Source organism: Monodelphis domestica, chromosome 1 (genome assembly GCF_027887165.1).
Source record: "Monodelphis domestica isolate mMonDom1 chromosome 1, mMonDom1.pri, whole genome shotgun sequence".
NCBI classification, from domain to species: Eukaryota; Metazoa; Chordata; class Mammalia; order Didelphimorphia; family Didelphidae; genus Monodelphis; species Monodelphis domestica.
The window spans coordinates 236,293,625-236,318,475 of NC_077227.1; the positions used below are offsets into that span (position 1 = coordinate 236,293,625).

General features: G+C 34.3%; 2 long non-coding RNA genes across 2 annotated transcripts; one reads left to right on the plus strand and one right to left on the minus strand.

Annotated features, from left to right (window-relative positions):
- The first annotated feature begins 2,915 nt into the window (after positions 1–2,915).
- LOC130457922 (uncharacterized) lies at positions 2,916–23,544 on the plus strand. Its single transcript, XR_008917152.1, has 3 exons — positions 2,916–3,626; positions 8,005–8,100; positions 23,197–23,544. It is a non-coding gene; the product is annotated as an uncharacterized LOC130457922 (long non-coding RNA).
- Positions 18,913–22,444, minus strand: LOC130457917 (uncharacterized). The gene is made up of 2 exons (XR_008917149.1): positions 22,086–22,444; positions 18,913–19,218 (listed from the first exon to the last, which is right to left on the minus strand). It is a non-coding gene; the product is annotated as an uncharacterized LOC130457917 (long non-coding RNA).
- Positions 23,545–24,851: the final 1,307 nt, after the last annotated feature.

Here is a 24,851-nt window from a genome sequence, read left to right on the forward strand (position 1 = left end):
CATTTATTAAGCAACTATAAAATACCAATCATGGTTCTAAACATGGAGTATACAACCAGAATAAAAGATTTAATTCATACCAAGGACTGCATTCACATAGTCCTTCAACCTTGCCATGCTGCTTTTCCATTAGGATGCCTACTTCTTTATTTTTCTCATTAAAATTCCAAATATACTATTGGTTATTATATTTTGATTTTTAAAAATCCAGTCTTTTAAATTATGATATTCATGTGAAAGTGCATTTACTAAAGGGTTAGTCCCTAGAGGTTGATATGAATGCTTTGGTGTCATGAAAGAAGGTATAGTTGTGGTGAAGGTCTTATTCTAGGAGGACTAGCAGGGTAAAGTAAAACCTTTTTTACAATAACAATAATCAGTGGTTGTTGCAACAGACATCAATACTTTCTTTTTCTTTTTTTCACTATGTTAAACTCAACATTGTCAATGAATACAAATAAGATGCAGAGGGAATTTGTAAAGAAAAAAATTATATTTGAAATATTTACTTTTTTTTAGAAAATAACATATATTGTAGCAAAATTAGAATATTAAATTTTCAATCCCCTTACAAATCTGCTTAAAAAGTAATAAAGTCTTCTTGTCTTTTTTTTAAATGTAGTTGAACCAATGTGTATCTTGCCTTTACTTTGCTAGTTTTAATTTGCAACTCATCCTCTAACTCTATCCCTGTGTATCTAGATTTTTTTAAGGCATTTCAGTTGTGTTTTACTCTGCATGACCCCATTTCAGGTTTTCTTGGCAAAGATATTGGAGTGGTTTGCCATTTCCTTTTCTGGTTTATTTTTTAGTCAAAGAAACTGAGAAAAATAGGATTAAGTGACTTGTCTAGGTTCATGGGGCTAGTAAGTATCTGAAACTGGATTCGAACTCATGTCTCATAACTCTAGGCTCCATATTCTATCTACAGTGCCATCAAACTGCCCTCTATCTGTTGATTATGATTCACATTTCTATAGAGTTGGGGAGCACCTAGTGTCTCCCTGTAAAATATTTATCTAGTATTTATTATGCATAAATTTTCTCTTATTTATTATTCTATTCTTTTAATTCATCAGATGAACATTAGGTTTGCTCTTATGGCAGGACCAGTTTTATTTTTGTTTTTATATCCATAGTGCCTAGCACAAAATAGTTCCTTAATAAATGATTTTTTATTGTTTGATCTAAACTTTATAAATCAGTTTTATCATAACAACATTGTAAGTTAAGTAATGCAAGTGTTATTAGACCCTTTTCCTAAAGGAAGGCACTGAGCTTTAGAGAAGTTATGGTCTTAGGGCTAGTAAATCTGATTGTTGAGATTTAAAACCAAGACTGTTGATTCAAAATTAAGTTTTTGTTCCATTATATAAGACTGAGGCCAATAGATTTCATCTGACATTTTTATAGTCAAGTAACATTCCATCACATTAGTATGGCATATTTTATTTGGACATCTCACGATTGTTAGCGATAGCTGTTTAAAATTTGAAGTTAATGGAAATAAGTAAACACACTTAAATAAATTAAACATTTATCGATCCTTGAGTACCTCTGATCCTAACCAATGGAGAAATCCTGATTAAGTTAAATGCCAAAAAAACAAACAAACAAAAAAAACTGGGTAAGACTTCCGGGCAGCTCACACAGTTAAAGTTCTCAGTTTGATAGAATATGCAATAGATGTAGGAGGACAAGGAAGTAGTCAAAGAAATTGGCTGAAATATAATATAGTTTTCCTTTATGTACATTTTGTATATATCTAATTGGAATTGGCTACCAACTCCTTTTTTTTTTAACATATTTTGTTATTTGCCCAGTTACACATAAATGCAATTTAAACACCTTTTTTTAAAAATTTTGAGTTCTAAAGTCTCTCCTTCCTTCCCATCCTCTCTCCCTCACTCCCTCCCACTTTCCCCCAAAACAATAAACCATCTGATAGATATTTTACATGTACAATCATATAAAACATTTTTCCATATTAATTATTTTGTGAAATAGTTCTAAAACCAAAAAAAAAGTAAGAGAAAGAAACACAGTAAGGAAGGAAGGAAGGAAGGAAGGAAGGAAGGAAGGAAGGAAGGAAGGAAGGAAGGAAGGAAGGAAGGAAGGAAGGAAGGAAGGAAGGAAGGAGGGAAGGAAGGAAGGAAGGAAGGAAGGAAGGAAGGAAGGAAGGAAGGAAGGAAGGAAGGAAGGAAGGAAGGAAAGAAATCCCGCATTTCTGGTATAAATCCCACCAGGTCATAATGAATGATCCTTATGACATACTGCTATTTCATTTGCTAATATTTTAGTAATTTTTGCATTAATATTCATTATGGAAATTTATCTCTAGTTTTCTTTGTTTTTGTTTTTCCTAGTTGAGGAGTCAGAACCATAATTATGTCACTAAAATAATTTGGTAGAACTCCTTCTTTGCAATATTTTACAAATAGGTTATATATTATTGGGATTAATTATTCTTTAAATGTTGAGTAGAAGTAACTTTTGAATTCATCTAATTCTGGGAAGTTCCTTGATGGCTTGTTCAATCTCTTTCTAAGATAGGGTCATTTAAGTATTCTATTTTCTCCTCTGTTAATCTAGGCAGGTTATAGTTTTGAAATTATTTATTCATTTCACTTAGATTATCAAATTTATTGAAAGATATTTGGGCAAAATAACTCCCAATAATTGAATTAATTTCCTTTTATTTTTAGTGATTAATTTACTCTTTTCATTTTTTATATTGGTCATTAGATTTTCTTTTTCTCAATCAAATTATGCAAATGTTCCCCCTCCCCCTTAAAGCCATATTTTAGTTATTCTTACTACTTATATAGTTTTCCTACTTTTAATTTTATTAATCTACACTTTGATTTTCAAGATTTCCAATTTAGTATTTAATTGGGGATTTTAAATTTATTTTTCCCTAGGCTTTTTTTAGTTGCATCCTCAATTAATTGATCCATTCTTTCTCTAATTTATTCATGTTAACTCTCAAGAGGTATAATTTTTTTTTTTCATGAGAAGAGGTAATTTATTGGAATATAAACATTCAGAGAACTTGTAAGGTAGAAAACAACATATACAGAACCTTGTTGTAAAAAGACAGCTGAGGTATTCATCCATCATCTAGCCTACCCAAGTGATATTATTTCTTTCTGTTAGAATATATGACAGAGGAGATGGGGAAGGAGGGAGCAAGGACCCTCTCACCTCTTGGTTTAAAAAAAAAATGTCGTTTCTGCAGAAGCTGATTCTGGAGTCAGGGCCCCTTCACCCCGGGGGCCTCCTCCATTGGTGCACTGACAAACTTTGCCTTCTGGATGAGAAGCCTCTGTTGCCCGCGGGAATTCTACAGAGATCCTGTGAGGCCAGGATGACTTTACTAGCTGGGACCACGTGACTGCAGAGACTTCCGTTGGCTTTTCTGCTTCCTCTGGGCGGAAAGTCCATCCTGCGTGAGAAATACACGCTATTTCCATGACTTTGAGTCCAATGAGATGCCTTGGGATGAGCCAGGGAAGGAGGCCCCTGCGGTACCTCCTCCTGCCTTGGCGATGCTTGTTTTTGGAGACACCCTTTCAGGCCCGCAAGATCTGACTTCAATGGGGAGGATCCCCTGCGGCAGAAAGGAGGTGAGGCAGCTGCGTGTGAGCAGAACCATTCAAGCCCAAGTTCTGTTGGGTTCCCTTTCTGAGCCGTTTTCCTTCCCCTCCCGGCTGGGACTGAGATTGTTGTGTGCTCTCCATCTAAGCAAACATGGTCTGGAGAGCGCCACAATGCTGCCAATGGTGGGGCAGGGGGTACTTGCTCTCTGGTGGGAGATGAGTTCATGGACTGTTGTGCATGAAGCATCTTTTGGTACTGCTTTGGATGTATACAGTAAATTTTGGTATTTTGCATCAATATTGTCTTTTCTTCAATGAAATTACTATTAGTTTCTATTTGTTTATGGGCCCACTTATCCTTTAGAATTAGATTGTTTAGTTTCCAATTAATTTTTAATCCATTTCCCCATAGTCCTTCATTGAATATAATTGTCCTTGCATTATGATCTTAAAAGTATGCTTTTAATATTTCTGATTTTCCACATTTATTTAGGAGATTTTTATCTCCTTATACATAATCAGTTTTTCTGTATATGCCATACCCTGATGAGAAAAGGCTATATTCATTTTTTTATTCCCCATTCGATTTTCTCCAGAGGTCTACAGTACATGTCTGTTCTAAACCTTTATTCTACTTTTTAACGTTTCTTGTGTTGTTTTTTTTATTTTTAATTTTGTAAAGGAGGGAGAGAATTCAATACTCAATATATTATTTTCAATGTTGGAAATTGTTTTTACATTTATTTGGGGAAATATAAAATATAATTTAATTAAAACTAGGTATCAAATAAAAAGTTTTAAGTATTGTCTTCCCTAAAGAATATAAATAACTCAGCATTATTAAATAATTTACAATTTTTCTTTCCTGTTCTATCTTCTTATCCTTTTTTGAGTCTTCTGTTTGAATGTCAACTTTTCTATGCAATCCTTGTCTTTTAATTAGGAATATGCAAAAGTTCTAAATTTGATTAAGTATACATTTTTTTCCTTCGACTTCCTTTTCTGGGTGGTAATTCATCATTGCTATCCAATCTCCTTTACCATCCAGAATATCATCTCTAACTTTCGAAATCATTTTGTGCAAAAGTTGGTAATTCTGTGTAATTCTTGACTGTAGCTCCACAATATTTGAATTTTTCTTTCTGGCTATTGGAAGTATTTTTTCCTTAACCTGGGGGATTTGTAATTTAGCTATAATATTCCTGGAATTTTTCATATTGGGAACTCTTTCTCAATTTGTTCAGTGTATTCCATCGATTTCTATTTTTTTCATCTGAATCTAGGATATTAAAGTGGTTTTCTTTCATAATTTCTTGAAATTTGGTGACTAGGATTTTTTTTTAGTCATTACTTTCAGGTAGTTCAATAATTCTTAAATTATCTCTCCTGGATCTATTTTCCAGGTCATTTCTTTTACAATGAATAATTTCACATTTTCTTATTTTGCTTTTTCATTCTTCTGATTGTGTTTGATTGTTTCTTGATGTCTCATGGAGTTATTAGCTTCTACTTGTCCAATTCAGATTTTTTGGAATTATTTTCTTCAATAAACTTCTGTACCTCTATTTTTGTTGGATTAAAGTTTTGCTGCTGTGTAAACAGGGCCTCACCAAAGGCTTGTGCCTGGTTAAGGCCTTGCTGCTGTGGGGACAGGACCTCACTGGAAGCTTTGGTCTGGTTGAGACATGGTTGCTTACCTTTAATGGGGGTAGGGCATTGCTACTGATCTTTACTGGGCCCAGGATCTATTGTTGCCCTTTTTTGGGTTGAGACCTTTCTGCTGTGGGAGTGATATTTCACCCTTCCTATGCTGGAGTGTAGACTGTTTGTCCAGTCCAGCCTGTGTTCCCCTCACCTTCCCTTTGCTCCTCAGGGAAACAGACCTTTTCTTATTGATTCTACAAGCTTTTCTGGGTTGAAAATGGCTTTGCTGTTCCAAGATTCAATAAGATCTTCTGTTTTAAAATAGTTTAGATGGGAGCCTGGGTCCTCCTCACTCTGCCATCTTGGAAGCAGAAATCTTAACAACTTCTTTCACAATATCTCTTTATCTCTCCTCTTCTCTTTACTAATACTATAATTCCTATTTTGGTCAATGTTTTCAGTGCCTCTCATCTGAGTTATTTTAGTATTTCATACTATTTCCTCTGTCTTCAAACTGTTTCTTCTTTAATTCTTTTCACAATTTCCAGAATAAACTTAGAGACATGGCTTTGACCATCTTGTTTTCCTTCTCAACATTTAGTTATTCTTTATTAAGGATATAGACACCTTATCCCATTATTCAAGGTCCTGAGTAGCTTCAATCTTATTTTGGAACATTCTTAATACATGCTAAAATCCAACCATACAGAGATCTTCTTTAAGTTCCACATCCCATTTCTTGCCTCTGCACATTGTAAGAAGTAAATTTTAATGGTTTGACTAAAATATATGAATATTATAAATAATATGGTAGTCACCAATTTAAATATTATTGCTCAAAATTGAAATTACTTTTAATAGCTTTTATATACAAAAGAGGTGGAAGAGTGAAAGTAGAGAAATACAGAAATGTAGAGAAGACATTTAGCCTATCTATCTAAATATTGCTCCAGTGCTAGACTGGAGCAACAACCAAGGCTTGTTGACCTTCAGCCAGAATTAAACTCTCTCCAAAGACAGGAAGGGAAAGTCAGCTATTCACTCTTTCCTCCAAGAGGCAGGTCAAGATGATGACTAGAGCTGAAGGTGACTCCTGAGGCTGACTTTCTTCCTTGAGCTAACCTTCTTCTCCAAGCTGACTTCCTTCTTGAAATTGACGTCCCCAGCCCCAGAAATTCAGGGTCTTTTATAGTGGCTTCTTGTCCCTTCTCCTCTTCACAAGGGGAAATCACAGCTTCCAAATTGCCCAGCACTGCCCCTGGAGCAATGTTTGTGGGAACCACATCTTATCTTCTGGAGAGGTGAATACTCATCAAAAAGTTTCACAGATTCCTGACTGATTGAGATGTGAATTCTCTAAGTACTTTGCTAGCTTCTTACCAGTACTAAGTAGGGTGTTTAATCTTTTGTTGATTCAATTCAAAAGCAGACAAAAGAGAGTAAATCCTGTCTTTACAAATTAGTGAGGTCCTAAATAGGGGTACTCAAGTTATTGTTAACCAATTGTTAATTGAAAATAGACAAAGCGAATAAAGGATTCCCTTTCACAAGTGTAAACTTGGAATAGACAAAGAGAACAAAGAATTCCCATTTCAAATTTCTAATAATAATTATAAGTAATCATGTAGACAAATTTCTTTTAGGGTACCTTTCATGATCCAGTCAGTCATTTCAAGATAAACATAATGTATTTATTCAGCTTTCTATTTAAATTCCAATACCCAACTGCCTAAAGTCACATTCTACTTTGATTCTTCATTGTAAGGTTTTCATTCTTTTTTTTCCTTTTGCATAATGAAATTAGAGAAATTTTAGAGTTAAGAAAATCAAGGTAAGATGGAGAAAGGGAAAGGAGGGGTCAGTTTAAAAATCTTTATCAACATTCACAGTGAGTAGAATTTATCTTCCAGGGATTTAGCCTTCATGACTTCAGGGCCTAGTTTTCCTTACAAAAAGTCCCATAAGGAAGTCAGAAGACTTTTGTATTTATGTATATTTGTCAACTCTAATATTATAGAATATTATGAAATAGAAACTAAAAATGTTAAAAATGCTGACATTTTAGCTAAATGATGGAAACAGTGTTCAGTTGAGTTTCGTGCAAAGAAAAAACATAATATCCAAACATGAATGATCAAGTTGTTAATTAAAAATCTACTCTGTGTCCAATTTTTAACACCTGAAAGTCTATTATTTTATAATTTAACATTAATGTTGACTAGATATGGCATAAACTTAATATTAGATAAGCTTGAGTGAAACAGTAAATGATTAAGGTTTTTCCCCCCCCAAAAATTAGATAGAACTTACTGGCTCACTTAAAGAATAACCAGCCATGTTTCTTTCCTGGCTTTAGGCTACCTGGAAAAGATATCTTTATTAAAAGACTACTTGAAGGTCTATAATTATACAGCCTTTGCTATACAAAATCAAATGCAATTTAATATCAAGACATGAGACTAATCACTGCTTTTCCTGCTATGAGTTATATGGCTAAAATGAACTTAATTGAGAACCTGTACTTTACAATGACACCAGGAATCCTCACAACTAACAAAATTAGGTAGGAGAGGAGCACAAAGAAGTTTTTCTTGACATCATGACTGGTCTAGCATGAAGATGTACATAAATCCCTTCCACAGATACCTTCACCTCCCTTTTTGACCAATAACATATACTTATATAAAAGTCACAGAATTTAGAGTGTAGAAGAATTTTAGAGGTCAAATATACAAAAATGTTTTGTTGTTTCCTTCTACAGTTCATTTTAGAGATGAAGAAAATGAGGAAAACAGGGTGAAATGACTTTCCCCAAGTTGCACATCTAGTAAATGCTTGCTACATGCCAGACAAAATGGTAAGCATTTTTACAAATATTACCTCATTTGATCCTCACAAAAACCTGGAATAGAGGTGCTTTATTATATCTGTTTTACAATTGAGGAAAGTAGCATTAAGTGATTTTCCCTGGGTTACACAACTAACAAGAGCAGAGGCACAATATAAACTTGAGACTTCCTGACTCCAAGTTCAATGCTATATGCATTATGCCATATAGCTGCCTAGAATTTTATGTAGTAATAGATATTATGTCCATTTTAAAGATGATAATTTAAATGATTCTGAGTGTTCTGGGATCATACAGTAGAATCTGAATTCATCTCTCTATTTTACTCATGATTTCAAAATTCCTCTATCCAATGAGTCATACAGAGGCATATCAAATTGGAAATAAGTGTGGTGTTCAGCTGTGTCAGCTCTACTAATCCCTTCCTTCCACTTTTGTCTACTCCTCTTCAGGTAGGTGAGAGAAGATCTTGGATAGTAATTATGTGCAATATTTATTCTGATAATCATCCTACTAAGGGTAACTCCAAGAGTTAGGAAAAATAAAAGAAAGAGAAAATAGAAAGAAAGTCAAATATTCCAAGGTTAGTTAAATTTAAAATTACATAAAATATTTAAATGTGTAAAAAGATGCTACCAGACTATCTTTCTGATAGAGAGATAAATATCTAAACCTGGGAGAAATGAGGACAATGGAAACCATAGATCAACACCACATAAATTCAGGACATTAAGGAGGCAGCTGGGTGCCTCAGTGGATTGAGAGGCCTAGAGATAGGAGGTCATAGGTTCAAATCTGGCCTCAGACACTTCTCAGCTGTGTGACCCTAGGCAAGTCACTTAACCCCCATTGCCTAGTCCTTACCACTCTTCTACTTTGGAGCCAATACATAATATTGACTCCAAGACGGAAGGTAAGGGTTTAAAAAAAATTCAGGACATTAAGTAAAATATTTTTAAAGAGTTTTTGTTATTATATTAAAATATTCTTATACAAAAGTCCTGTGGTTGGGCCACTATTAAGAAAATTATAAACATCATTGGTCATATTAAGAACAAAACAATAAAAAATATTTCATTGATAGATTGAGAGATAAACTATGAAAACTGTCATTTATGTAACTATGTAACTGTCATTTATGGAAAAATACATTTATGGAAAAATACAAAAAAAAACATTATTTAAAATGATAATGAATATCTAACTGAACCAAAACCTAGTATTATCTCTAAGGTAAATGCTAGACAGTTTTCCAGTAAAATCATGGCTAAGGGAAAAAATATTTTTTTGGTATTTATATTATTTAATATAATTCTAAAAATTCTAGCTACAGCAATAGGGCAAGAAAATAACTAGAAAAACAGCTTAGGAAAAGAAGGAAAAAAATCTCATTTTGTGATGACATGTTTGTTTACAAAAATAATTCAACAGTCAAAATTCATCGAAACAATGACTAACTTAAGTAACAAAATATACAAATAAGCTCTTGAATCATAAGCATTTCCATTTATTGATACAAAAATATAATTAAGACATAGTAAAAACATTCTGTTCATAGCAACTTCAGAATCTATAAAATTTGGGGGAGACTAGGTCCTAAGACATGTACAGGAATTATATGACTACAACTATAAAATTGTCCTCATAGAAATAAAGGCAAACAAATACTTGAAGATATATTCAGTGCACATTGTATCATGACAATACTACCTGAATTAATTGCAGATTCCATGAAATGGCAATCAAATGAATAAATGATTATTTTATGCAACTAGAAAAAAATAACAAAACTCATTTGAGGGATAAAGTGTCTAAGAATCTCAAGGGAAATAATGGGGAAAAAGAGGGAAGGAGAGGGTTCTAATAATGTCAGATCTCAAACTATATTGCAAAATAGTCATAAAATGTATTTGGTACTTGTTAAAAAAATCAAATAAAAAGTTAATCAGAGGAACAGATATGATACATAAGACCCAGACATAAGTGTACATAGAAGAAAAATGTACAGTGTACCCAAGGAGTCCAACTCCCAGATCAAGGACACCTTATTTAAAAGAAATTGCTAAGAAGGCTAAAATGACATCTGTCAGAAGGCTCAAATAAGCATTTTATAAACTATGTCAAAACGATCTCAAAATCTCAGAAAAAGATGAATTAGATATAAAAGGTCTTAACTTAAGTGAATTATAGCAATAAACTTGTATATATATGAATACAGAATAATTCTTAACAAATAAGATAAAAGAGAATTATAGGAAATAAAATTAGCAACATTGATTACATAAAAATGTTTGCATAGGCAAAACCAACAAATAAGTTTGGGGAAAAAAAAACCTTCACAGCATATTAATCTGATAAAGTTCTGTTATCCAACATCGATAGGGAATTGATACCAATATATAAGAACAAGACCCATTCCCCAGCCAAAGAATTTTAAATAGACTACCCTCAAAGAAAAAAATACTATAAACAAACATAACAAATTATAAATTACTACCAGTAAGAGAAATATACATTAAAATAACTCTTAAGTTCTTCATTGCCATCACATTGACCATGATTGGGAAAGGGATGGGGGAAAATATTAGCTAGAAGAATTATTGGAGAAAAAATACCTTGATGCATAATTAGTGGAATTTCAAAGTGGTGTATCTATCCTGAAAATAATGTGGAACTAGATTCCAAATGTCAAAAAAAATGCATATATTTTGATCTAGCTGTACCACTAAAAGTTTTATGCCCCAAAGAAATCAAAAGAAGATATATGTATATATGAATATAGGAATACAAAGAAATTTTTCTTGTACCATAAGGAATAATTAAAAAGATGTATTCAAAGAAATCAGACTTTATATGAACTATTGAAAAATGATTGAGCAGAGACAGAAAAATAATTTAGGCAATTTCTACAACAGTGGAAGGGGGAAAAAAGAAAAAAATCCCTGTGAAATAATCAAGAACTATATTCAGTAAAATGAACAATATGCAAGAAAGTTCAATGATTCATATGTGTAACCTCTTGACAGAAAGATAAGATGAGAAGAGAAAATGAGATATACATTTTGGTCATTGCTAATCTCTCTCTTTTCTCTCTCTCCTCCCATATGTGTGTATGTATGTGTGTATGTATGTATCTATCTATATTTCTATTTATAGACATATACATAGACCCTCCACATGTTTATTATGTATATGTAGAGGTATGTATATACATATATATGTATATATGTATATATATATATAACATTTGTATATACACACACATATATACACTTATATTTGGGGAGAGGGCATTTACTACACTTATTTGTAAGAAAGGAAGTTGAGAGAGAATATGAGGGAGAGAAGGAAATAGTGATGCTTAAAAAATGAAAAAAAAAGGATATGAATGAGTAATTTTTAAATAAAGAGAAAAGAGGAAAAGGGATTTCAGAAGGTGACACCAAAATAAGACAGTATTGGAACTACCATGTTACATTTTAAATATTTATAAAAACCTGGACATAGCAGAGGTTCTCAGTTTTGTATGTAGATTGACATTTTTTTTTACATTTGGCCCCCAAATACTCCCTTGATATTTATGAAATGCATAAGGATAGATTTGCATTCTTTGTGCTGGGTATTCAGTTTCATATAGTTTCATAGTATTGCCCAATAGTCATTATTCATTCATAAATGAATAGTTCAGTCAAACTTTGTATATGTGTGTGTGTATTTGTGTGTCAGGGAGAGAGAGAGATAAATCATGAATCTTATTTAAAAGGCTCTGACATCTATGCCTAATCCACTTATAAACAGGAACATCTGGCAAAATTTACCATCTATAGGGACTCTTAAAAAAACAAACAACATTTTTTGATCATAGATCTCACCTTTTTATGTTATCTTTATTAATATCCAGAGGGGCATCAAATAATGTTATCTACATTGTTATTAGATTAAAGTAATTTGGATAGTTTGATATATGCATGAGAAGATACATTATTAGAATAGAGCCCTAATAGTAATGTTTTGTTCTACTAAATAAACTTTTTAAAAAATATAGTATTATCAAAGACCAAACCCAGTGCAATGTTGTTTTTGACATACTTTTCAATCAATTGATTTCAAAATTGTGTATTCTCACACAAATCTCTGTATATTTTGGATCCCTTTTAATGACTTTTCCCATGACTGTTTATGTTAATGTAATTTCTAATTTTTCACATTGTTGTTGTTTATCATTTCTTCTTTAAGAGTATCCGGTAACCAGAGATGATGTTTTGACTTTTATATAAGTTGGATTTAAGTAAGGCAGAGTTGCACAAAATGGTGAGGCTCACTGTTTTTTCTAGCCATTAAACTTTAGTGGCAAGAATATCCAAGATCTGTCATTTAGTGACACCTTCCATTTTGTCAAACTTATTGCACACGTGCCAGAGGGGGCTGCTCCCTTCCCCATATTCACATGCACCTGAGGATATTTCTCATATCATCCACCCCTCTTCCCAACAACCCAATGGGAGCATTTCCTCCCTCCCCTGTGTGGGGTAAGACAGTAGGCTCACATGTGGCATAAAGGTTGCAGTTTGGGCACCTAGTCTCTAAAAGGTTCTCCATCACTGCTTTAGGTGATCCACCCATCTCACCGGGAGAAATCTTCACATGTGGGATAGATATCTCCTTTAGTCACTGATGATTTTGAAGCCTGTTAGTTATCTTTAACATGATTTAGCCTGTCTGGTTATAGCTTCTTGGAGCTACAGGTAACAATTGGATGAAATAAACATGAATAACCCTGAAAAAAGCTTGACAAGCCCTTACACAAGAAGTCTTAGTCCTTTTTGAACATCCCATAAATATTTATTCTAGATCCTTTCTAGTGGCTCTTCCCATGTCTGTTTATTTTGATTCAGTTTCTAATTTTTCATGTAAACATGGAAAGGGCTGCACTGTTAACATTCATATGAGGTAGATTCAATGCCAATAATGGGAGAAAAAAAAAGAATGTCAAAGAAATTTTTATAGAAGTTTTCAATTTTGACTTTTTAATCCATTACTTCCTTTGAGTTTGACTTTTATGTTCATATGGTGATTTGGTTCAGTTATTTCTCTCACCAAATATTCCACAAAATTTTTATTTCTCTTCTATTACTTATGTTTTTCTTAGGAAGATGTGTAGAACTTTATTGAGAAGGGCAGGAACATGTTCACATTCCCTCAGTTATTGTGGCTGGATATAGAGTTTCTTTATTATCTACTCTACCCTTTTTAGAATGCTTAGCATTGAAAGGAAAATGGTGTTTGAAGACTAATTCTGAGCTTTCTCTATCTTAGGAAACACTGCATTAATTGTTGCAGTTGTGGCTACTGCACTCTTAACTGCTTCTAGGTCACTCTCCAGGTTTTCTTGGCCTGGTGATTATAATGAAGAGACTTTTAAAAATGTTTTCCGACATGTACATTTGGAATACATTCTTTTAAAACATGCCTTTAAAAGTTATTTAAGTAGTAAATTGTTTTTAATGAAGATTTTATTGATTGTTTTTGCTTTTCTAAAAATTACCACAATTTCTCCTTGTACCCTCTCCTAGAAATTATTCAATATAGCAAATAGTATTTTATAAAAATAAGAAAAAAGTTAAAAAATAAGAGAAAAAATTAAGATAAATTGTTAATATATGGAAAAGTCTGAAAATAGATGCATTGTATAATACTTGTGGACCCTTTGTCTCTATAAATTTATGGGGCCAGTCAATCAATAAATATTTATTGTCTAATATATACTAGGAATTATGCTCAATCCTAGGGATACAAATGTAAGAAATAAAGATTGCCCCTAACCTCAAGCAACTTACAATTTAATAGAGAAAGACAATAGAGGAAGAAAGCCAAGAAGGGATGTGTGTCTCAGAGTGAAATAACCAGTATAGAGGAATGTGAATTGCAAAGGAGTTCATTTAGGTTTCTATCTCTCTTCATTCATCCTCTCCCTCTCCCTCTCTGTTTCTATTTCCCCTTTCTCTTTCTCCTCCTCTTTCTTTCTCCTTTTTTTTCTGTCTTCCTCTTGCTCCTCTTTCACTCATTTTTTTTTTCCTTTCTGTCTCATGTTCTTTAGGATTTTTAAAATTTGATGCTCTTTATGTTTGTTCTTTCTGTTTTCATTGTTGTGTTTTCTTGGCTTTGCTTTATTCTGCTTTAGCTAATGTAAGTCTTTAAATATTCTGAATTAATCAATTTCCTTCTTTCTAACAGCATAGTGATATTCTATTATTGCTGTTATAAATATTTTGGTAGATATGCAGGCTTTCTTCTTATAAAATTCTATTTCTTTGTTATATTATATGCCTTGAGGTATATTCTATTCCCTCAAGGTATAAACCTAGTAATACAATCTCTAGATGAAAGAGATGAACATTTAATCACTTTATTTACCTAATCCAAGTTGCTCTCCAAAACAGTTATACTGATTCTACTCCTACCAGCAATGCATCAGTTGCCTCTCTTTGACATTGACTATTTCCATCTGTTTTTCATCATTGGCAATTTGCAGCTTGTGAAATAAAACCTCAGAGTTGTTTTGTTTTGCATTTATTTCATTATTAAGGATTTGGAGCAATCTTTCATATGCTTGTTAAGCTTTTTTTGAGAACTATTTATTCACATCTTAGAACCAGAAAACTATTGGAGAATGACTTTTAGTCTAAAATAGAATAAACTTATTTCCAATTGGATTTTATAATCCAAAAGTAATTATTGGATTTTAAACTCGTACCTGAGAAGAATAACCAATTTTTGTTTTGGTCCACAACAAAATCTGCACAAATCATAGTCTTCCATTCACTATCTCCTTTGTAACATTTAAAAATGTGTTCATAGGGGGCAGCTAGGTGACGCAGTGGATTCAGAGCCAGACCTAGAGATGAGAGGTCCAACATTCAAATTTGACCTCAGACACTACCTAGCTGTGTGACTCAGTGCAAGTCACTTAACTCCTATTGCCTAGCCCTACAACTCTTCAGTCTTGCAACCAATATACAGTATTAATTCTAATATAGAAGGTAAGGATTTAAAAATATTTCATATTCTTTATTGAAACTCTCCTTGTGTTCCATACCTCCCCAATACACAAGAATATATGTATTGTCTCATAAGAGGCATTTTAGATTTTTAGTTAGCATTGTGAGCAGCATCTAGTTCAATACCAATTGTTGTCATTCAGTTGACCCTATTTGGGTTTTGTTGGCAAAGACACTGTAATGGTTTGTCATTTATTTCTCAAGATCATTTTATAGATGAGGAGACCAAGGCAAACAGGTTTAAGTGATTTACTTAGGATTACACAGCTAGTAAGTGACACAGATTTGAGGTCAGGAAGATATAGTCTTGAATCCAGGCCCAGTGTTCTATCTACTGTGCCTCCTCATTGCCCTCAATACCAGTATATGAATATTAAAAAGCAGAGCCAGAATTCGACCACAGATTTTATAACAACTCCAAATTCATGAGTCTTTTCACTGTACCATATTGCAATATTTGTTTTTAAGCAGTTTCCAGATAATTTTGTTTCCTCATTGTGATAGTTGATTTATGTTGGTTAATCCCACCCAGACTATTCTTTGACATTGGACAAGTCAGTTAACCCCTCTAATTTTTAAATCAGTTTCTGATTTAAAATATTGAATTGAATAACCTTTGTAATTCCTTGAAATTTTAAGTCAATGAAACTATGTATAATTTCCCAAAAATAGAAATAGTTTGGACTTGTATCTCTTTCTTTGTGTGTGTGTGTGTGTGTGTGTGTGTGTGTGGAGGTTGTTTAATTTTAAATCAATAATAATTCTAAAACATGTTTCACTTGGATAGGTTTTTAAAGTTACAAAGCATTTTATATGTCATTTCTCATTTGGCCCTCATATTAATAGCTTGAAACAGGTAAATCAAATATTAGAATCCAAATTTTACAAATGAGAGAACTAATACTCAAAGAACTATAAAAGTTCCCACAGCTAGTGAATAAACTGGGCTAGCATTCAGATCATAGTGTTCTTTTTTGGTAGTACTTTTTCAATATTGACTACATAATACTGAGAAAGAAATGATGAGTAGGAATCATATTAATAGTACCAAAAAGTTCACATACCCATGATTTTATTGACTATTTCTTTTGGCAGTCTAGATTCATACAGAAGAGACAGTAATTGCACATACTGGCACATGTGTTTCCTTTGTGGTTGCAGTGTTTGACTCATAGAACTTGCTTACTTAAAATAAAAAGACCTCCAAAGAGCTTCAGTGCTTGAGAATAGTTCAGTAGAGATGAAAGCATATGATTTGTTTTCAATTCTTGGCTCTAAACAGAATGTGTTTTCTTTTACACCTGGCCCCATTCTCATGAAACCCTTTCCATAACCTGCAGGATGCAGTAGGCTGTAACTTGTAAGATTTAAATTAATATCCAATAAGTCCAAGTATATATTTTATAAAATTTATTAGTAATTACTTGAAGTAGAAGAAATAAAAAAAAAATAAAAGTAAAAGCCTAAGTAAATAACACATGAGTAAAATTCTCCTGCCTGCCACTCACACAACCTCAACAGCCACGTTCCCTGGAAAAGAGAGAGAAAGCAGAGCTATACTCCCAACTTTATCTTCCCTATGTTAGTATGTAAGGTAGATACATAAATGGGATGCTGGGAGAGAGAGTCCCTGGGGAGCAAAATTATATCCACACAAACTTAATGAGCTGAATTGTATTTGTAATACTATCAAAATCAGATGTGATCCATTCTTGTATGAACAATGCTTTAAAATTATATTACTCTGCTTGCTTTACTAAACACAATAGCATTTTAAAGTGCAAATTCAAAACATTCCCAATTATGAGTTATTAGACTTCCATCTTTGGCCAGTTCAGAAAATGCCTCTAATGTGTGCATACTCATCTCCAGGTTATCTGAAATATCTAACCCATTTGGATCTGCAAACTTAAGCTGGAAACATCCTGAAGTTGACTTTTTTAATGTGATTCCCATTAACATTTGAGTGTTATCAGAACTGAAATGCCACCAGGACCCAAGCCAGTTTTCCAATAACTTAACATTTGTCCTTTCTGTCAGAAATAGGGATTGCTGAAGCTTTGGAAACATTTGTGGTAGCCAAAGTAGAAGCCGATTTGGAAATTCTAGGAGGCTGAAATATATCCCCCAAATATGTTTGAGGTTAGAAGCAAGCATGGCAAGTGATTTTACTTGTCTGACTCATTCAATTTGCCTTTTGGGGATGGTTACATCCCAAAAGACTAATGTTTAAAAGTTTAAAACCATACTTTTGAGGTGTAGGAAATTAATCCCTATCACAAAGGCACAAAGCCGAGAAACCAGAGTGGAAGTCTCCAATATTTAACCCAGATTAATTATAAAAGGTCTCAAGTATTAGAAAGAATCCCTAGGGGTCATTCCCTAAGATGGCCCTAATAATGTTCCTAATATATTCACAGGAGCAAGAATTGAAGTTGGATTTTGGGGGGGCAACATGTTGCATCCACTCTTTTCCAAATCTTGTTGTTTTAGCCTTTATAATATCTTGTGTTTATGCTTTCTTCTCTCTATAGTCACTGGAATCCTCCTGATGAAGGCTCTCACTATCAGCAAAGAAATGAAACAATGCTGCTCTTACTAATAGGTCTTTAGACCTTTCTAAAGATGTGCCACCAGGAGTTAGAGATAAAAGTAGTATAAGATGAGAAAGAATCATTAGCTTTTAACCTCTTTGGCTTCTACTTCATTAATGTTAAAACTGATGATCTGTGCAGAAGTATGCTGGTAAACATTCAACAACTTGCTTTCTGAAAAAAAAATACAAAATTTAAATGTGCCCTGCATTGTTAATAATCCATAACTTTCTTAAATCTAAATGATCAACACAACAATCAAGCCCTTCATTGTAGTATTTTCTGATTTAATTTAATGATCAGGTTACTCAAGATGTGTTCAGTTGGGTCAAGTGTAATATGATCTGCAAGTTCCTTCTAGTTAAGAGTTAAGAAGAGGAACATATTGTCTCAAAGGCCTTCTGTTCCTACATCTTTCAAATGAGACAATTAGAAGAGATGATCTTATCTCTAAAGTCTGTTACTTATCTGAAAATTCTATGACCTGTTATACAAGTAAAAGTGAGACTAATGATCTATACAGTCAGTGAAGTGTGCTTTTAGATGTTTTATCTAGTTGGGCAGGTGGGTTTTGCTGATCAGTCCACATTCTTTCACCTGCTTTCTTTTGAAATCAACACCATGTATTTGCCAGATGGCTTGTCAGGGTTAGACATTTAACAGGTGTTCCTGAAACAGAGCATTTTATTTCTGCAAGCTACCTTATCTATACATGGATTGAAACTGTGACCTTGGCCTCATTAGCATCAATTGAGTTAATCAACACAGATTGAAGAGAGTAGCAGTGTATCACTTCTGCATTTTAATGATACAGATTCCTATTCCACAAGAAAGTACTTACTGTCTCCTCATTTCCAGGTCCTTAAAAGAAGTGTCCTTACATGAGCTGATAACTAACATTTATATAACATTTTAAAATTTACCAAGCACTTTGCAAATATTTTTTTTCATTTGATCCCCATTTGATTGTATGTATTCCAAGATTTCTCTTTTCCACGGGGATTATGTACCATAGAATAGAAATGACACAGTACATATAATGTTATGTTACAATAACCAATGTGAAATCTCCCTTTAGTGAAGAGGTAGATTTCAGAATATGGGATGATCACAGCAAATTTAAATCTCTGATAAAAGACCTTGGACATGATTCAAATTCTTCAAAAGACTGACAGAAAACTTCTACATATTTATTGTAACTATGGGATCATCAATTATAGAATCTTAGCACTGGGAGGGAACTCAGAGGCCATATTGTTCTCTTCATATTTAGGCAGGAAACCCTTCTATAATATACTTAATTAGTAATCTTTCATCCTCTGCTTAGAAATTTCCAGTGGTGTAGAACTCATGACTTCTCAAGGGACCATATAACACTTTTGGTCAGATCAGTTGTTTGATAGTTCTTACTCATTTTTACCCTGTGTTCTTCTGTAATTTCTTCCTACTGCTCCTACTTCTGTCCTCCAGGGCTACTGAAACAATAAAAAAAAAAGAAAGAAACTAGGCTAATACCTTTTACCCTGAAAGGATTACAGCTTTAAATTCTTTTATATTATTTTTGGGGCAGGAATACCACAGTAAAGGGAAAGCTGCTAATATCACTATATAGCAAATTACTGAAACTCCCCTCACTAATCAAACTTACTCCAAGGCATCTAACAAAGAGAAAAGGAGACAGATGAGAATAATACTATAGCTTAATCAAAAAAGCATTTGGAACCAAATCATCACATTTACCAAGGTACTCCAGTTAAATTCCACTGAGGATTTTCTTAACTCAGGTCACTGGATAACATTCAGTAAGCAGCTGTTTGATTATATAGGCCAGTGATGGTTTATCTTTTCTAGACGTAGTGCTGGGCCCTGTCCACATCCTAGTGTCAGTTGTGACCTGCCCCTCCCCACCCCCAGGGGTGGGAGGAAGCACTCCCATTGGGCTGCTGGATGGAGGGGAATGGCCTCATTGGTTGTAGAGAGGGGGAGAGGAGTTGTCTGAGCACTCTGCTCCCCTCCATCTGTGAGCCACCCCCCTTACTCCTTGTGGTTTACCATTGGGCTGCTGGGCAGAGGGGTGGGGGATGTGAAAAAAACATCATCAAGTGTGAGTGTGAAGAAGGGGAGGGAAATAGCTCTGCTGGAATTCTTCTGTCTTTCTAGTAATGAACTCGGTGAGGGGGAGGGTGGCAGTGTGCCCACTGAGAGTGATGTGTATGCCATCTTTGGCACCTGTGCATAAGATGTTGCCATCACTGATATAGGCTAGTGGCTTTTTTTTAAGAAGAGAGAGGTTACAATTATTAAAAGGTAGAAGAAAAAATTAACCAAAATCCATTTTAGTTACTAATTTCAGTGTCTTCTTTCTCCATCAGTTTTAGCCTCTAAAAGAATAGTGTTCTTTTTTTGTTTTGTTTTGTTTTGTTTTGTTTTTTTAATATGGAAGGAACTTAGAGTTCTTTTAGTCCCACTCATTAATTTTATAGATAAACTTAAGCCAAGAAAGATAAATTAATCTGCTCATGGTCATATATGTAGTTTATGAACAACCCAGCCATCCTCATTCCAATCAGGGATCTTTACATTAGAACCCAATAACCTTAGCTTTTAGCCAGAGCTATCGCAGATCAGGAATAATTAACCCTTATATACAGTTTATAGAATGCTTTATTCATAATATCCCTAAAAGGTTAGTACAAGACAAGTGTCAACTATATTTTGAATATGAATATAGTTAAGCTTGTGCAAGTTCAGTGACATAGATTCAAATCTAGTCAATTAGTCTATCTTCTCCTACTTTATAGATGAGAAGGTGAACTAAGAAAGGTTAAATATCTCATGCATGGTCTCATAAGTAGTAAGTGGAAGAGCCAAGATTCAAAAGTAGGAACTTCCAAGAATTTTTAGACTAGTACTGTATCACTACACCACAATTTCTCCTATCTGGGGATAACAGTTGCAAATAAATTATTTGAAGCCACATTTCTGACTATGTCTATTTTTGTTTTTACTCTGTTGCTTGACCTTTTATGGTTTTATGTTTTACCTTTTTTTGCTGTGAACTACAGAAATACAAATGATTATCAACATTGACAAAAAGTCATAAATTTAGAGCATATGGGGTAGTGGTAACTATAAACTTTCTTTTATTTCCCCCAATAAAAATAATCTCTCCTCCCTCAAATTTCTTATAGTATTTCTATACTTATCAAATCTTGAATTACATTATATAGTAGTAGTAGTAGTCTCTTGGTAACCGAGGATGACTGTTGTCTTTGTGTGTTTTTGTGCACAAAGACACTTGTGCATGAAGATTTAAGTGAAAAAGTCGATGCACAGAGACAGTCCCACTCTCTCGGCGTTGGAAGCCTGGGTCCAGTGGCACGAAAAGTCATTACACCTGGAGACTTCCTCAGCTGCATTGGATGGCTGTGTTGTCTTTTGTGCTCCAACACGCCCTAAACACTCCACAGTGCCTTGCTGCATTGCCATCTCAGCCAATGAACCTTCTTATTGGTTTCTTTCGTCTGTTCCGCCGAAGCAGTCTTCACATGCTGGGTGAGCAAAGCCCTGGTTCACCAGGGGTCCACAACGACCCAATGGCTACCCTCACAAGGTTTAGCCGGCCTGTTGAAGTCGTTGCCCGGGATGTGGCCGCTGCCACATGCTAGCAGCTACTGGGAGCCACAAGTGAGAGCTGGGTGTCAGTTGAGGGTCAGAGGCTGGAGAGCTGCCCTAGGAGGGCACGACAAGCCCTCCATACCAAAGATATTACTCCTCCCTGAGCACCCCATACACCCCGAATTACATTATATTTGTTTCTATACACATCCAATTTTTGATTAGATTGCATGTTTCTTCAGGTAAAAAAAAATGTGATATTTAGCTTGTTGTGCTTAACAAATATTTGTTGAATTAAGTAACTGAATGGATAAAACCCTCGACTCCAGTACCCCAGTATATTTATGGTAAGCATGAGTATTTTATTCAATAACATTTTCTAAGCACCTACTATGTGCCAAACATTGTGCAAAGTGCTAGAGATTTTGTAAAAGAGGCAAGTCAGTCCATGCCCTAGAGGAGCTTATAATTTAATTCCCTTGAGTAATGTATATCATGACTGAAATATTATAATAGGATTGAAGGGGTTTTAAGGAAGAAACATAGAGGGAACATATAAATATTTTGATTTTATTAAACAAGGAAAGGGAAGGTTAAAAAAAAGGAAGGAGGTGAAAGCGGGAGATCTTAATTATTTTACCCTCTAAATTATAAGCTATCTGACTAAATCTATCTTATTTCTAAGTCAATTAAAAGTAAAGTCTTTAGGGATTAGTAATCTTACAAGGGTCTTTTGGTGGGCAAGGTCCAAAATTCCAAGAGAAATATCCAAAGGTGGTTTGTTCTCAGGTTGGTCAGCTTCTTCTATCTGTCCAGCAGAAGAATGAAGACTGCCTTCTTTTCCACAGCCAAAGACATTCCCAGGCTTGTAATTTTAATGATGGTTTCTCAAGCTGCTCCAAAAAAATACATCTGCCTCCTCCTTCATCCAGGTCCAGAGAGATTGTGTCAGTTACTTAACTGTTTCTCTGGGATTCTGTTCCACCAGCTCCAGGGAAAATTCTAATCCCATGCCTTGTCAATCACTCTTATGTTCTAAGTCTTATTTCCTATTGTAACGTGATCTATTCATACTTGTGCAACTTTCTCTGTCCATGACCCATGCCATCACAGAGTGTCCATTCTATAGAGGGCCCCATATATAAGAAGACTTTCTCAAATTCTTCTAAAATGTTGAGGATAAAACAGAAGGCTAGGTCTGTCTGTCTAGTGATTGTCACTGATTTTTATGATGTGTTTGATTCATTTTTTTTAATTGGAAAGATTGTATAAAATTAGAGATTTGCAGCACTGGATTTGGATTCAGAGGTCCTGACTTCAAGTAAAAATTCTGCCATTTACTATTTATGTGATCTTTGTAAGCCACAAATCCAAAGGTCCAGTTTCCTCATCTGCAAAATGTAGTACTCTTCCTACTACACCATAAAATAGTCTACAAATAACATAAGTAAGCCTTGAAAAATCTATTCTGAAAGAATTGTGTTTCAGAGATTTTTTTTTTGGGGGGGGGATATTTTCTAACTTTACCAAATGAGATCTAAATCTAGACAAGAACTTAGAAATCATATCTTAATTAGCAGCTAGGTGGCACAATGAATAGAGCATCAGGAAGTAGCTTAAATAAGACCTGCATTCAAATGCAGCTTTAAACATTAAGTATATATCTATGAAAAAATTACTTAATTTCAGTTTCCTCAGATGTAAAATGGGAATAACTACTTATCTCACAGAGTTGTGAGGATCAAATTAGATAATATTTATGTTGTGCCTGGCACGTAGTAGGATCCATATTAATATTTCCTTTCTGTTCATCTATTCCTGCCTTCATTTTTTAGATTCAAAAACAGATTCAAAGAGCTGAAATGACTTACTTGCTCAAGGTCACAATCGATTCCAGAATCATCATTCAAACTTAAATTCTCTGATTCTAAGCCCAGTGTTCCTTTCAATAAACTATGTCAGAACCTTATAAATCTAGTAGTTGTTCCATTTTATTAACCTGCCACTATAATTTAGATTAATCTTCTTACCAAGTTTCTCTTATTGTAACTTCTAATTCTATATTATAAAATTATAAATATAAATTATATAATCACTTTCTTCAATGTCATTGTACTTCCATAGATACCACAATCACCATGGGTCTATGGAAGAAATTTTAGTGGCAATGACTAATAAATTTAACAACAAATAGTAACATCATATTTTTACTGTTCTAAACATGTGCTATTTATACTTAATGTACACTGCGAATTGGATGGAATTTTAAGTTCATAGTAGAGTGTTCTTGAAGAGAATTGACAAAGCCCTAAACTGTTTGAATAATCAAGCCCGCATTCAGCATTTGATTACCCAAAGACATTATTCAGAAGTTTTCAATTTAGACTGAGCAGAAGAAGAATGGATGAACACCGATCATAAACCTCATTTTTCACTTTTCCTTATCCTCATTTAATAAATAGCTATGTTAAACAGTCACAGTTTCATCCCATCTCTAGCCAGCAATGTTTATTAAGTGTCCAGGCTTCATGGTTTCATGCTAGGAGGCTATAATTGATTCTGCTCATGGTAGTTCTTGGTCATTCTATTAATCAAGTTTTGGGACTGTGCCAATCTACAATAAAATGTGAACTGTAGTGAAAAGTTATTAATTAAAGGCTGATAGATATTTCAGGGTAGCTCCCTTTAAACTTATTATACTATCAAGTTTAACCCTGAATCAAATGTATTTTGGTGGATTCACTCTTTTTGAACCTTATCCCCTAAATTGATTTCCATTTCTAACAGAAAATTATTGCCCAAACCCTTCATCTGTCCTAGGCTATTCCTCGATTTCCATCTCAAATTTTCTTCTCTAGTTGATGTAAGTAAATGCTGTGTGTGGAAAGGAAATAAGACTGACAGTTTGTGGGGGAAGGGGCCAACTGGGAGTGGCAGTTGGGTCTTTTGACTAGCATTTCCTTCCTGCTGGGTGTGGGAGTTGGGTCTTATGACTAGCTCTTCCTTCCTGCCAGCTGGGGACTGGCATCCTGGTGTTGGAGGAGAGAGGAGCTTGGTCAGCCCAGTCTGGAGTGGCATGCTCTTCTTGGTTCAGCCCAAAGACACAGGCTTCTGAAGGATAGAATTGTTCTTGTTTGCTTTCTGTCTACTGCTAAGATTATGAATTAGAACAACAAGAGCAGATGGGAGTGGGACAAACTCTCTGCCAGCCTCTGGGGCCTGGCCTCAGGTCTGAAGCTGAGAAAAACTCCAATCCCAACTAGTTATTAAACTTTATGTTATTTGAATTCACAGTCAGATAAGTGGACTATCTTTTCTGGTCATAGAGGGAGCTGAACTTCAGCTCAATCATTCCAGGACCAAGAGTCCTTATCGGACCCCTGCGGCTTCCTCTCAGCAGGGGGCATCTCCCTCCCTTGCCTCACCAAGCAATATTCCCTCTCTCCCTTTAACTACTCCTTACCCTTATACAAACCTCCCATTATTCCCC